The sequence below is a fragment of the Vombatus ursinus genome, unplaced genomic scaffold (genome assembly GCF_900497805.2).
Source record: "Vombatus ursinus unplaced genomic scaffold, bare-nosed wombat genome assembly UNPS02015016.1, whole genome shotgun sequence".
Taxonomy (NCBI): domain Eukaryota; kingdom Metazoa; phylum Chordata; class Mammalia; order Diprotodontia; family Vombatidae; genus Vombatus; species Vombatus ursinus.
In genome coordinates, this window is record NW_020954794.1 from 1,052,222 (window position 1) to 1,066,099 (window position 13,878).

A 13,878-nucleotide genomic window follows, 5' to 3' on the forward strand; every position below is an offset into this window, starting at 1 on the left:
GGAGATAGATTCCCCCTCATTAGAAGTTATGGAGCAGAAGCAAGATGAACATTTGTTGGGCAAGTGAAAGACAATGCTTATTCACATATGATAGGGCAATAGATAGAGCACTGGACCTGGAGTCAGGAAGACCTGAGTTCAAATCTTGACTAAAACAGTCATTAGCTACGTGAACATAGCTGGGTAAAGTTACTTAACCTCTGCCTGCCTCAGTTTCCTCATCTGTAAAATAGAAATAATAATAGTACCTACTTCCCAGGTTGTTTTGAGGATCAAATGAAATATTTTCAAAGCACTTTACCAGCTTTCAAGTGCTACATAAATGATGGCCATTATTATTTTAGGGTTTGCATTATCTAGCTTCTGAAGTTTCTTCCAGCTCTAAGACCTTGTGATTTGATCCTTTGTAATCTGGTTTTCACCCCTGCCATGCTACGAACCTTGTTTTCTCTCCCCAAGTTTTCTAATGACCTCCTGGTAGAGAAATCTAACGCCTAATGATCAGTCCTCCTCCATCTTGTATAGTGGCAAGACCACTTGATGTCAGAAGATTTGGGTTCAAATGCTGCTTCTACGGTTTCCCTAGATTCATGACTTTCAGCAAATCATAACCTCTGCTGCCTTGGGCAGCTCTCTGTGACTCTGAGTAATAGACTGACTAATCTGCATCGGAAGAGAGAACTCTAGAAACACCAAATGAAATCGTAGGTCCTGGATGCATTGATTCTGCAGTGGTATACACCAGAGGCGGGGAGACCAGTTAGGAGGCTGGTCATTTACTCAACGCTTCTCGGTTGTATTCTATCAGACACTGTGGGAGATGTAACATGAGTAAGGCCTAGTCCTGGTATAAAAAGACTCTCTATGGTTTGATGAGAGAAATGACATTTACATAAACAATGACAATAAAAGGCAGAATCCATCCTATACAATGACACCAGACAACTTTTCCTAGCACACCTCATGGGCTTAAAGAGTTAGGGCTGGGAGGATAGGGATGTATACAATACCCCCATCTTCCCTCTTCTGCCTTGCCTTGCCTTCAGAGGACTTTAAGCAGAGGCTCAATTGCTATTTACTGGGGATAGACAGACAGACAGATAGATATATGAGTTCCTCTCAGACACGGTTGGATTCAATGAGGTCCTTGTTATCTCCCGAGTTCTACCATTCTATAATTTGGTGACACCCATAGTCCTCCACACCTGCAACTTTGCAGGAACTTTATTTCATTGTCAAGGCCCTTCTTAATCTGATTCTCATGGAGTTAATAGTCTGGTAGGATCGGGTAGAAGAAGCCAATTGATCCACCCAGGGACTTTGGTCTCATTAATTTGGTGCTTTGACCAATAAAGCCAACTAGCTCCAGACTTGATTGAGTTCAATGTGCAATGAACTAAATATCTTTGACCCTCTTTGGTGCCACGGATACTACAAAAATACACTTAGGATATGACCTCACCCTAAGGTTCTAAAGCAAAGGTACAAGCCAGCAAAATTAATTAATTCCACAAATACTGTGTTTACTGGGTACCTACAATATTTGTTGTTATTCAATCATTTTTCAGGTGTGTTTGACTCTTTGTGACCCCATTTAGGGTTTTCTTGGGAAAGATACTAGAATGTTTTGCCATTTCCTTCTCCAGCTCATTTTACAGATGAGGAACTGAGGCAAACGGGGCTAAGTGACTTGTCCAGGATCACACAGCATCTGACATCAAATTTGAGCTTGGATCTTTCTGATTACAGGTTTAGTGCTCTATCTACTGTATCACCTCACTGCCTAGTACATGGAAGATGCTAAGAGGAATAATAATAATAATAATAATAATAATAAAAAGACATGGTCTTGCCTTCATGGAGTTTATAGTCTAAGTCACATGCACACATAACTAGATCTGTGGACTCATGGAATGTTAGACCTGTCAGGGAACCTAGAAGTCACTTAGCTAAGATCTCATGAAAGGACAGGATTCAGGGCAAGAGGAGGGCTTAGAGATCATAGATCACGTATTTAAAGCTGGAGGGACTTTAGAATTTATTTAACCCAACCTCCTCATTTTATAGATGAAGAAATCATAGCCCAGAACACCGCAGTGTGTCACATCAAGAATGCAGGGTCGGCTTTCTGCCCTGATGAGTCACAGGAGGTGGATCCTGAAATTTTAAATGGTTAAGTACAGATGCCAATTAAGTCTGCATTAGCATGCAGATAATAAGGAAACCATGAGTGCTGAGACAAGTCACCCTTCTCTACTGGGTGCCTGGTCTGGTATAGGATTCAAATAGCTGGCTTCATAGGGCTCCTTCCCCTTTCCCACCACTCATGGCAAAGCCTCTCCACTCCTTCCTGCCTAGCCAGACCTCGATCTCCCCTAGACCGCTCCGGAGGCCACTGATCTCTCCTTTTTTTGCACTCCTTTTATACTACAGGCAGTTTGTTATTCAATTATTCTCTAGTTATTTTCTGAGTCTTCACCACCCAGACTTGGCAGTATCATTCTTGAGGGCAGGGGTCATAGTTTACATTCAATTCAAGTCAATGAACATTTATTGACATATATCCTGCTATGTGCAAGGCCCTGGCTTGGCTTGCTTTAAAAAAGGGAGAGTCAGAAATATAACAAGGGTGGGGTAAATGGGGCATTGTTCCAAGGTATGGAATTTAGAGGGTACCAAATTTAGAGGATGTCAGTATCACTTGACATGCTCCAGAATAGCAAAAATAAAGCTTGATCCCTATTTGACAAGGCTTATCAGCTAGAATAGGAATCTATTAGATGGTGGGGGAGGATGGTCTCCTTTCCTGACCTGTCCTGCTAGACTAGGGATTTTAATCTGGGACCCATGAACTTGTTCTTAAAATATTTTGATAACTGTATTTGAGAATAACTGGTTTCCTTTGTAATCCTATATATTTTATTTTTGCATTTAAAAAGACTCTTCTGAGAATAGTAATCATTATAATAGTCAGCATTTATCTAACCCTTTAAAAAGCGTTGCAAAGTGCTTTGTATATATTATTTCACTGGATCCTCAAAACAACCCTATGAGGTAGGTGCTATTATTATCCCCATTTTACAGAGGAGGAAATTGGGACTTGACTTAGCTAGTAAGTATCCGAAACAAAATTTGAACTCTGCTTTTCCTTATTCCAAGTCCCTCATTCTCTGCCTGGAGAGTTCCACAGTCTTTGCCTGACTTCCATAGAGGTCCATGACACAGAAAAGGTTAGGAATTTCATGTGCTCTCAACTGAGGGTACATGAGGTGCTGTTTGACCTGGCATGGTTTTTGATATTTCCTTTGGGACAAAAATTCCTAGTTCTAGCTCTGGGTCCAGAATAAAGCATGTGAGAGTTTCCCTATACTCTGCCTTGGTCAGGTTCCTTTTGCAGCACCATGTTCCATGCTGAGCACCATGTTCTAGTTGAGCTATAGATAAATCAGAGGACATCTATCTAGAAGATGGCAGCCAGGATGGTGAGAGGCCTTCCATCATGCTACGTGAAGACCTGTTGAAGGTGGTGGGCATGTTTAGTCTAGAGAAGAGAAGACTTCGGAGTGACATGGTAGCTGCCTTCATGATAACCTTTGAAGGGCTATCATATAGTAGAGGCTTAGTTTTATACTGGCTGGCCCCAGAAGGCAGAACCAGGAGCCATAGATAGAAGTTGTAAAGTAGCACATTAAGGCTGAACACCCTCAATAAGGCGAGGAAGGGCCACCATATGTGTTGGCAGAGTGAAAAACCTACATTGATAAAACCACGGATCCCTTGAAGTTGAAGGAAAAAAAATCAAGTGTTTAATCTGAAGCCTTTGGAAACACTGGGACTGATTTATTCCTTTCATCAAAAGAAGCATGTTTCCTTCTTCTCTCAGCAGAGAGGTGGGGGTCTACGGAAATAGAATATTTTATACCCCATCAGATGCAGTCATCCTATTGATTGTTTTTGTTTAATTTTGTTGTTATTGCCACAAAGGAGAGTTCAATACTGAAGAATAGGCTGGGGGATGTTTCTGGAATTTACTATGATATAAAAACAAGATGCATTAATAAAACTTCTTTTAAATCTTATTGTCTCTAGTTCAGTGGAAAGATTGCTTAAATTAAAGAAAGACTGATTAAATCTTGCCTTCGGTGGTTTCTAGCTGTGTACCCTTTGAGTAATTCATTTAATCTCCCTAAGCCTCAGTTGCCTCATCTGTAAAAATGAAGAGGTAGGTCCAGATGGCCTCCAAGGTCCCTCCCAACTCAAGAGCAATGATGGTAAACTCTTCCATGCACAACAACATAGCCAATAACACATCATAGAATAAAATGGGGCTAATAATAGCATATAACTCACTGGGTTGTTTTGATTGAATGAGGCAATGTACGTAAAATGCCTTGAAAAGCTCAAAGTACAACATAAATGCCAGCTATTATTATTATTGTTTTCATTGTTTAAAAGTGTTATGGCATAATGGGAAGGTCATTGTTCTAGGGCCCAGGAGACATGACCAAGGTCTTAGACCTGCCAATTGAATTACTATGTGATCTTGAGCAACTAAGGTCACTACTCTGGGCCTCATCTTCATCTGTAAATGAAGGGCTTCATCTAGATGAACTATAAGGTCTTTTCCTGCTCTAAACCCTTTCTATGATCATTATCTTAACAGCTGCCCCAGAAGATAGACTCAGAGAATGAAATTTGAATTTCTGAATCACATTTTAGGATAGAAGATGACAGTCTCCTGAACAGGGATGGAGTGAACCTAACTGAAGCTGGAAAGAACAGATTAGCTTGGTGTTTTGCAAATGTAGCCCAAAGGGCTTTCCCCTGAAAAGGAAGAGAGAGGGAGAAAACTGCTTACACGTACCCAGTGAGCTAGACACCACAGAGAGCAGGTAACATATAGGGAGAAGAATCACAGTTGAGACCCTTCAGAATTTACAAGATACAAAATCCAAAGAAGGAGCCAGCAGTAAAACCCACGGCCTCTAGTGTCTCTACAGAAAACAAAGTCGATACAAAAAATGCACAATAAGCAAAATGAACTAGTTATCTTAATATTTGACCTCACATATATTACTCGGACTTGGTGGGATGAGACACACAACTCTAGATGGGTACACCTTATTCAACAGACTAGGAGTGGGGTGAAGTAGGGTAGGGGGAATGCCGCTCAATCAACAAGCATTTATTAAGTAGTTATTATATGCCAGAAGCTATATTAGGTGCTAGAAACACAAGGACCAAAATTGAATAGTCTCTAACCTCAAGGAGATTACAATCTATCAAGGGAGACAATATACATACATACATATATATATATATATATATACTATATATATATACTTATGTATAAACACACTAGATAGATGATAGATAGTTAGATGGATGGGTGGATGGATGGATGGATGGACAGATATATAGATATATTAAATACAAGGTGATTTTTTTTGGAAGAGAGTCAGAGTGAATTGGGAAAGGCTTCACGCTTGAGCTGAATTTTGAATAAAACAAGTCAAAGGTGAGGAGAGAGGCCATTCCAGGGTATGAGGGTCAGGGTATGAGACCCAGCAATAGTAGATGTCAAATGCTTTAGAATTCACTAAAAATGAGAACTGGGGAAAAAGTTATCAAATTTGGCAATTAAGACCTCGGTAACTTTGAGGAGAGCAGCTTCAGTTAAGTGCTGGGGCTAGAAGCCAGATTGTAAAGGGCTGAGAAACGAGTGAGATGGTAGAGGAAACAAGTAGACTGTTTTTTCTAGGAATTTTCTGGGAAAAGGAGGGCAGGTATAGGAAAATATTTTGAAGGGATGCTAGGGACTACTACGGGTTTTTTAAAGATGAGGAAGCTTAGATGTGATTGTAGGCAGCAAGGAAGGATAGAGACATCAAAGATTACAGAGAGAAGGAAGGATTGTGAAAGGCAATCTGTTGGAGAAGGTAGGAAGGAGTGGGACCAAGAGTGAACAAAGAAGGGTTGATCTTGGTGAGGAGAAGGGCCACCTCTTCATCAAAGACTGGAGTAAAGGAAGATAAAAGAAGTCAACATTGTGTATTAAGAAGGTAAACTCATGGGAAGGAACCCATAAACTAGTAGGGGAAAACATGGTGGAGAGCATTTGGGTGAAGATCAATGGAGGGGAAAAGAGATAATTTTGTCACTGTATACTAGAGATTAGCTAAATGTATTTGACACGTTCATTGTTTTGGAAACAGATCTCAATCCAGACACAGAAGTGTGTTATAGTAGTGATGGAAGGCTTGAATTACCCACATATCTGGTGGTACTCTCTCTGCCATACTCAGAGCATTTAATGACTTCTTGACTTGCCTTACGATAATTTGATGGAGAAATCAACTGAAAGCAAATGTTTTGATCTGATTCTGTTATTGGGAAGAACTGGTTGCTGGGACAAAAGTAATGTAGGTATGGATATGACCATTAATTCTAACAGTTTGTGACAGAAGAAAGTCAGACATTCACATTATATTTGGGAAAAGGAGATTTCAAAAGCTTCCGGGGAAGGATAGATGAGATTTCATGTACTACTATTTGGCTAGGGAAGGTAATCCTAAAGTGGTCATAAACTCCAGAATGAAATTATGAAGATGCAAAGGGAAACAATTTCAGTGACAGCGAAAAAGAGGGATTGTTTAGAGACCCATTTGGTTGCAAAGGGGTCTTAGTGATAATAAAAACAATAATAAAGATTTCTATAATTCCTTAGGTTTTGCAAAGTGCTTTATATATGTTATTTCATTTGATCCGCACAACAGTCCTGGGAGGTAGACGTTATTATCCCTATTTTACTAACGAGGAAACTGAGGCAGATGCAGTTTAAGTGACTTTCCCAGGATCACACAGCTAGTGAGTGTTTGAGGCTGGATTTAAACCCAGGTCTTCCTGATTGCAAGTCCCATGCTCCACCCACTGCACCATGTAGCTGCCTTGCAACCAAATTTGATTTTAAAAAGACACATGTGTGTGGAGTGAGTGAGTTGGGTATATATTGTGCATCAAAAGTTTCTGATAGAGGAAGACTAATTAAAGAATGGTCCATACTAAGGAATTGTTAGATCTAGTTCTCCATTTAATAATCATATGCTATTTCTATATTTTCATTCTTATGGGTCCATCACCTTGTGTTGCCTTTTCATTATTTCAATTTGAAATGTGTATAAATTCAATTTTGTATCTGTACATACTTTTTGGTATAACATAAAGCTGTGAACTTGAAATTTTAATTTGGTGTGTTAACAACTTTTTTTTGTTTAGTATTGTCTCAAGATTTTATTATATAAATCACATTATTAAAAGTTACCTGAATCAATTTAGAAAATCTTTAAATAAAATTGGGAATTCTTAAAGTGAGTTTATTGGCTTTTCTGATTCATTTTTGTTTGGACCAAAAATGGGTATTGTACAAAGTGTGTGTGTGTGTGTGTGTGTGTGTGTGTGTATGTATGTCTATTATACATATATATATATTTGCTGAAATAGACTGTAGTGACTTTAGATAATATGGAAAAAGTTTAATATGAAAGTCATGTTTATTACAGTATAATTAACACATTGAACCATGGAACAAATGGCATCAATAAAAATTATGAAATACTTTTAAAAAGATACATGTAGAACATAGAAGGAAAGATAGGTAATGGAAAATGGATGCATAAGGATGAACCTACCCTAAGAATACTGTTATAACCCCATTGCAGATGGTAAAGAAAGCTAAGGACCAAAAAAAGGGGAAGAGGATTTGTCTTTTTTGTGCATGTTTGCTCTGTCAATGTGGGAAAAAGAAGAGAATCAAACAAGGCCAATGCCTGTGTGACTAGAATGGTGATAACACACAATGGAGAGGGGGCAGAGTTGTTGAATTCTTAGTTGGCTTTTTTGTTTCCTGCCAGGGAGGATGGCCCTTTCACTGGGAAGGACAAACCAAAAACAGCTGATAGGTAGCTGGTTGCCAATACAAATACAGAAAAAGAGAGTACCTAGCTAGCTGCCTTTGATGAATCCAAGTCACATGGGCCAGATGACCTATATCCTTAGGATTGTATTGTTGAGCAACTTTAATGACCTTTGAAAGATCTTGGGAAAAGGGGGGGGGGATGGTGCCAGAAGGACTGGAAAATGGTTAAGTCTTGTCCCAATTTTCAAAGAAAAGCATGAGAATATAGTCTGCAGATGGTATAGGCCGCTGACCTCAACTTTGATTCCTGGCAAAATTACACAGCATGATATTAAACAAATGGTTAGCGGGCTTCCAGAAAAGGAAGCTGTAATCACAGAGAGCCAGTGTGGCTTCAGCAATAGCAAGCCAGACAAGATTGACCATATTTCTTTTTTTAGAGCGTGTATAAGTAGATCAGGTGAAAGTGGTAGATATAATTTACCCAGATGTCAGCAAAGCTTGGGGTAAAATATATCATACTATTCTTGTCAAAAAGATGGTGAGACATGGATGAGACCACAGCACCATGGGAGACATTCAGAACAGGTTCAAGGATTGGATTTACGGAAAAGACACAGAGAGTTCAGTGCCAACTTTGAAGGTCTCCAATGGAGGACCCCCGGATTTGCGTTTGGCCTTGTGACACTTAAAATTTTTATAAGTGATAAAGACTTAGATGGCATGCTTTTCAAATCTGCATACAATGTTGGGCAAAGGAGGGAGCTGTAGTTTCAAGAGTATGGATCCACAGCGTTCCTTGCAGATGGTGGCAGTTGCCATCCTAGAGACCCAAACTGGATTGGGTGAAGTAACCAAGAAGGAGTGCTACATGTTGTCATTAAGTCATTTTTTTCAGTTGTGTCTGATTCTTCATGACCCTATTTGAAGTTTTCTTGGCAAAGACACTGGAGTGGTTTGCTATTTTCCTTCTCCACCTCATTTTACAGATGAGGAACTCAAACAAAGAGGGTGAAGTGACTTTCCCAGGGTCACACAGCTAGTCAGTGTCTGAGGCTGGATTTGAACTTAAGAAGATGAGTCTTCCTGATTTCAAGCCCAGTACTCTATCCCCTGAGTCACCTACCTGCCCAGTGCTACATGAGAATGACAGAAATCTAGAAGGATAGTTAACCTTGGATGGCAAAGTCAGGATCCAAAAAAGACCTTAACAGGTTAGAAAATTGCTCAGACTCTAGTAAGATGAAATTCAATAGGGATGAATTAAAGTCTTCCTTTCGGTTTTTGAAAATATGAACTTACAAGTACAAGATGGAATAGGCAAGGTTAGTTAGAAGCTTGCCTGAAGAGATTTGGGAGTCTTAGTGGATAACAAGTGAAATGAGTTGGTAGTGTGATGTGGCAACCACAAAAGCTATTTTGATCTTGGGCAACACATGTAGGAATATGGAGGTGTACTGTTCTAGATGGACCATATTTAGAACATTGTGTTCTGTTATGGGTTTTGCATTTTTAGGAAGAGTGCTGGTAAACTAGAAAATGTGGGGAGGAAGGGATTCAGGATGATGAAGGGCCTCAGGTTTATGTCACATAGGGTGAGTTGAAAGAACTGGAGATATTTATCCTAGAGAAGAGAGAACTCTGTGAAGTGTGATCCAGTATTTGAAAGGATGTTTTGTAGAGAGGTAAGACTTTGCCCAGAGGGCAGAATGAGGAGAAATGTGTAAAAGTGGCAAAAGACAAAGTTTTTCTTGAGATTGGGAAACACTTTGCAATAATTAAAGATGTCTACAAGTTGGATGGGCCATCTAGGGAAGTTGTGGATTCTTTTTATTAGAGGTCTTCCAGTAGAGACTCAATGACTGCTTGTTCTGTTTTAATTCTGTTTTAATATTGATAGACATAAACCACATAAAAGGACAGCTAGGGGCCTCCGTAGTGCATAGAGCACTGGGCTTGGAATCAGGAAGACATCTTCCTGAGTTCAAATCAAGCCTCAGACACTTAGTTGTGTGATCTTGGGCAAGTCACATCACCCTGTTTGCCTCAGTTTTCCCACCTGTAAAATGGGCTGGAGAAGGAAATGGCAAATCACTTTAGTATCTTGCCAAGAAACCCACCCAAAAACGGTGTCAGAAAGAGTCAGACATGGCTAAAATGACTGAACAACAACAAAAATCCACATAAACAAAAGCTCTTTGGGGGTCCTCAATAATTTTTAAGAGGGTAAAGGGGTCCTGGGGTGCTCTGAGATTCCCTTCTAGCTCTAGGATTCCATAAGCCTATGAGAAAGGTTTTTTGTTTTGTTTTGTTTTTTAATAAATGGCCCACCTATTCTGCTGGACTGCCAGCTTCACAAAGGAAAGAGTCATGCCTTTTCAGCATCCCCTCTCAGAACCTTGCACAAAATGAAATCTGTCTCTGTTGAGCCTGGCCACCCTGCTCCTGCCCTGGTACATTAGGACAGGGACTGAGGCCGTATCCTCAAAATGTTCTTAACTGTGTCCACAGCATCATGGGGGCCCACAGACATTCAACTAATTGTGCATTACATTCAATCAGCTCTGGGGCTAGTTTGCTCTGCTGACTAAAGCACCAGGCTAATGAGGCCAAGGCCACAGGCCTGATCCCTGGGTGGGCCACTCAGCTGCCCTTTGTCCCACCACCATGTGCTTTGTTCCTCATCTTGGCCAGCTGTCATGACTACACATGCTTTTGATCACAAGTGGAACTGGATGAAAGACAGAGGGAATGTAGGTAGAATACAGTACAATTCCATTCCCTAAACTGGAAAAACTACTCAAGGCCTAGGTACCCAACCATGTGTACCAAGAATCATAGGATCCCCAGTATTTGGGAGCTGGGGACTGGAAAGGGGATGGACTCTGCATTCAGGTACTGCCTCTCACATTTCTTACCTGCTTGAGCAAATCTCTTGACTTCCTGGACTTCATTTTTAAAAGGGGCAGCTAGGTGGAACAGTGGATAGAATGCCAGGCCTGGAGTCAGGAAGACTCATCTTCCTGAGTTCAAATTCAGCCTCAGAAACTTACTAGCTGTGTGATCCTGGGCAAGTCACTTAACCCTGGTGGCCTCAGTTTCCTCATTTGTAAAATGATCTAGAGAAGGAAAAGGCAAACCACTCCAGTATCTTTACCAAGAAAACTCCAAATGGGGTTGTGATTGAAAATGACTGAACAGGCAAAAAGAGGAATTTGGATGAGATGACCTCTGATGTCTCTGGGAGTTCCAAATTTATGATCCTAATTCTAACATCACCTACAAAGACCAGGAATCTTAAGAATCATCACCATCATCATAATAGCCACTACTTAGTACTTAGCTAGTGCTTTATGGTTTGTAAGGAACTTCACAAAGAGGATCTCATTTTATCTTCACAACAATAACAGCTATTATTATCCCCATTTAACAAAGGAGGCAGCTGAGACTGCTTAAGGTTAGGTGACTTGCTCAGGGTCACACAGCTAGTAAATTTCTGAATTGAACTTCACTCTTCTTGACTCCAGATCCTGTTTCTTATCCATGGTGTCACCTAGGTAGAATTTTAGAGCTGGGAGCATCCTTCAAAAGGATTCTGATTTCTCCATCTAGAGAATGTGCTTGTCTTCCTGAAATGTCAAAGCTGCCCACTAGGAGAAAATTAAAAAAAAAAATTTAGAAAGCAGGAATCCAGGTGGGGAAGATGTGGTGGAGGTGAGCATCTCTCTTTCCACAGATTGCTTCCCAATTCCCTGACTTAGTCTTTTTTTTTTTCTTCTGTCTCTGGAATTCAGGTGCTACCCCAGCAGAGAGGGGGGCTTAGCTCATGCTTGATATTGTCTGTGCTGTTAGTAATCATTGTATGTATTCAGTGTTGTAAGGCTATGACCAGGTCTTATTTGCTATGTCCTAGGTAAGAACAAGAAGAAAATGAGTTTCAGTGACTTGCTTAAGGTCATATGGCTGCTAAATGACAGATTTGGGACTTAGTACCAGTCTCCCAGTTCCAAGACCAACATTCTACCATGTAATGCTCTTTCTACAAGTTTGATTGTACTGTAGGTATCGAGAGAGGAAGGTGGCCCAATCCACAGAGCTCTGGAAAAACTGAGCTCAAATCATACACTTAAGAGTTGTGTGACCCTGGGTGAGTCATTTCTGCCTCAGTTCCCTCAACTGTAAAATAAGGATATTAACAGCACCTATCTCCCAGAATTGTTGTGAGGATAAAATAAGATAATATTTGGAAAGCACTTGGTACAGTGCCCGAACACAGTAGGTGCTATTTAAATGCTTATTCCTTTCCCCCTAAACAGTCAAATGACATTAAGAAAAAAGTTTTAAGGCTTGGGATACCAGCACGTGGTGCTTCCCTTTGATATTCAGTAACTTCAGCTAGCTCCTGTCCACCTTCTCCCGCTCTTCTCTATGTTCGTTTTTAATCCTCCACAAAAGGCAGAGGGTAACCTCACAGGCTTCCTACCCGTGTCACCTTGGACAAGTCACTTAACCCGATAGGCGGGTGTGGGAGACATGAGGTTATGTCTATTCAGCACGAACAAGGTGACGTTGAGAAGTTATACGATCCCCTGTAAATCCCGTAGCGTTTGACCTCCATCTCCCAAAGTAGCAGAGCCAGAAGACCCCGCCCTGTGTGATGGCTCATCACCGCTGCCCATTTGGGCCTCAAAGGGTCTGTGCGTGTGCTGGAGAGCTCCCGCTCTTGCCCACTTGGCCTCCTCTCTCCCATCCCTCCTCCAGTGTCCTTGTAATCCCTGAAGCTGACCTTGTTCCAGGGTGCTCCCACCTCCACACACACACACCGCGCCCCCTATCTCCCGGCAAACAGCCCGGCCAGCTTTTTCCATTCATTTCCCGAGCGTGGCATGAGGCTGGGAGGAGACGGGACAGAGGGAGCCCTTCTCTCTGAGCAGTTCTCCCCTGTCTCCCTAGGAGGGCCCCGTCCTCCCCTCCCCTCCTCTGCCCTCCCAGGGACCTCAGTGGGGCAGGTCACAGTCCCCTTACCCATTTCCTCCTGGGCTCTGCTGGAGGCTCCTCCTCTCTTCAGGTACCAGCCCAGCTGCTCCCCCATGACTCCACGCCCAGCCCTGGGCCGGGGAAGAGGGCAGAGCTTCAGGCTCAGGGAGGGGGCTCAGCCAGGCCTCTGCTCACAGAACTCTCCACGGCTCCCAGGAAACTGGTTTCCAGCATACCGAATGCAAGACCGAACCGGCAGGAGCTGCAAAAAGAGGGGAGAACAGCTGAAGCTTGTCCGACCGGTTAGACCGCTGCCGTCATCCACTGGGGAGCGTGGGGCTGGGGCTGGGGCGTGCCCTCCTGCAGACACTGCCGTGCCAAGCCGCTCCTCTGGAGAAAGGACTGCCCGGGTCACCGCCAGCCCAGGGAAGCGCTCACAGCCCCAGGCACGCCTTACTGGAGTGCGATGTCCGGATTGGAGCTGTGGACCCTTCCCCCTAGCCCACCTCCCCCTAGTTCTGTTTAGTGCCTGACAGGGGTGGGGAACCCGTGGCCTCCAGGCCACATGTGGCCCTCTAGGTCCTCAAGTACATCCCTTTGACTGATTCCAAACTTCATAGAACAAATCCCCTTAATAAAAGGATTCGTTCTGTAAAACTTGGACTCAGTCAAAGGGCCGCCCTTGAGGACCTAAAGGGCCACATGTAGCCTGGAGGCCACAGATTCTTACTCCTGACCTAACCAAAAGGGACCTGAAACTCTCTGGCCTAGACCACTACAGATTTATTCTGTGGGAACAGTAGAAAAATGACTAGATTTGGCACAGTCCATAGAGCCCTGGATGGACCTGGAGTCTGGAAGACCTGAGTCTGGCCTCAGACACTTATTACCTGTGTGAACTTGGGCAAGTCACTTAATTGCTACTTGCCTCAGTTTCCTCTTCTGTAAAATAAGGATAATAATAACAGCACCTACCTCCCAGGGTT

At 42.2% G+C, this 13,878-nt stretch overlaps 1 protein-coding gene across 1 annotated transcript in view; it reads right to left on the reverse strand.

Annotated features, from left to right (window-relative positions):
• PSD4 (pleckstrin and Sec7 domain containing 4) overlaps positions 1–13,138 on the reverse strand; it is a 64,635-nt gene extending 51,497 nt beyond the window's left edge. Inside the window, exon 1 of the mRNA XM_027845730.1 lies at positions 12,941–13,138. The gene's annotated coding sequence lies outside the window, so the exon portion shown is untranslated. The remainder of the gene's footprint in view (positions 1–12,940) is intronic.
• Between the last annotated feature and the right edge of the window lie 740 nt (positions 13,139–13,878).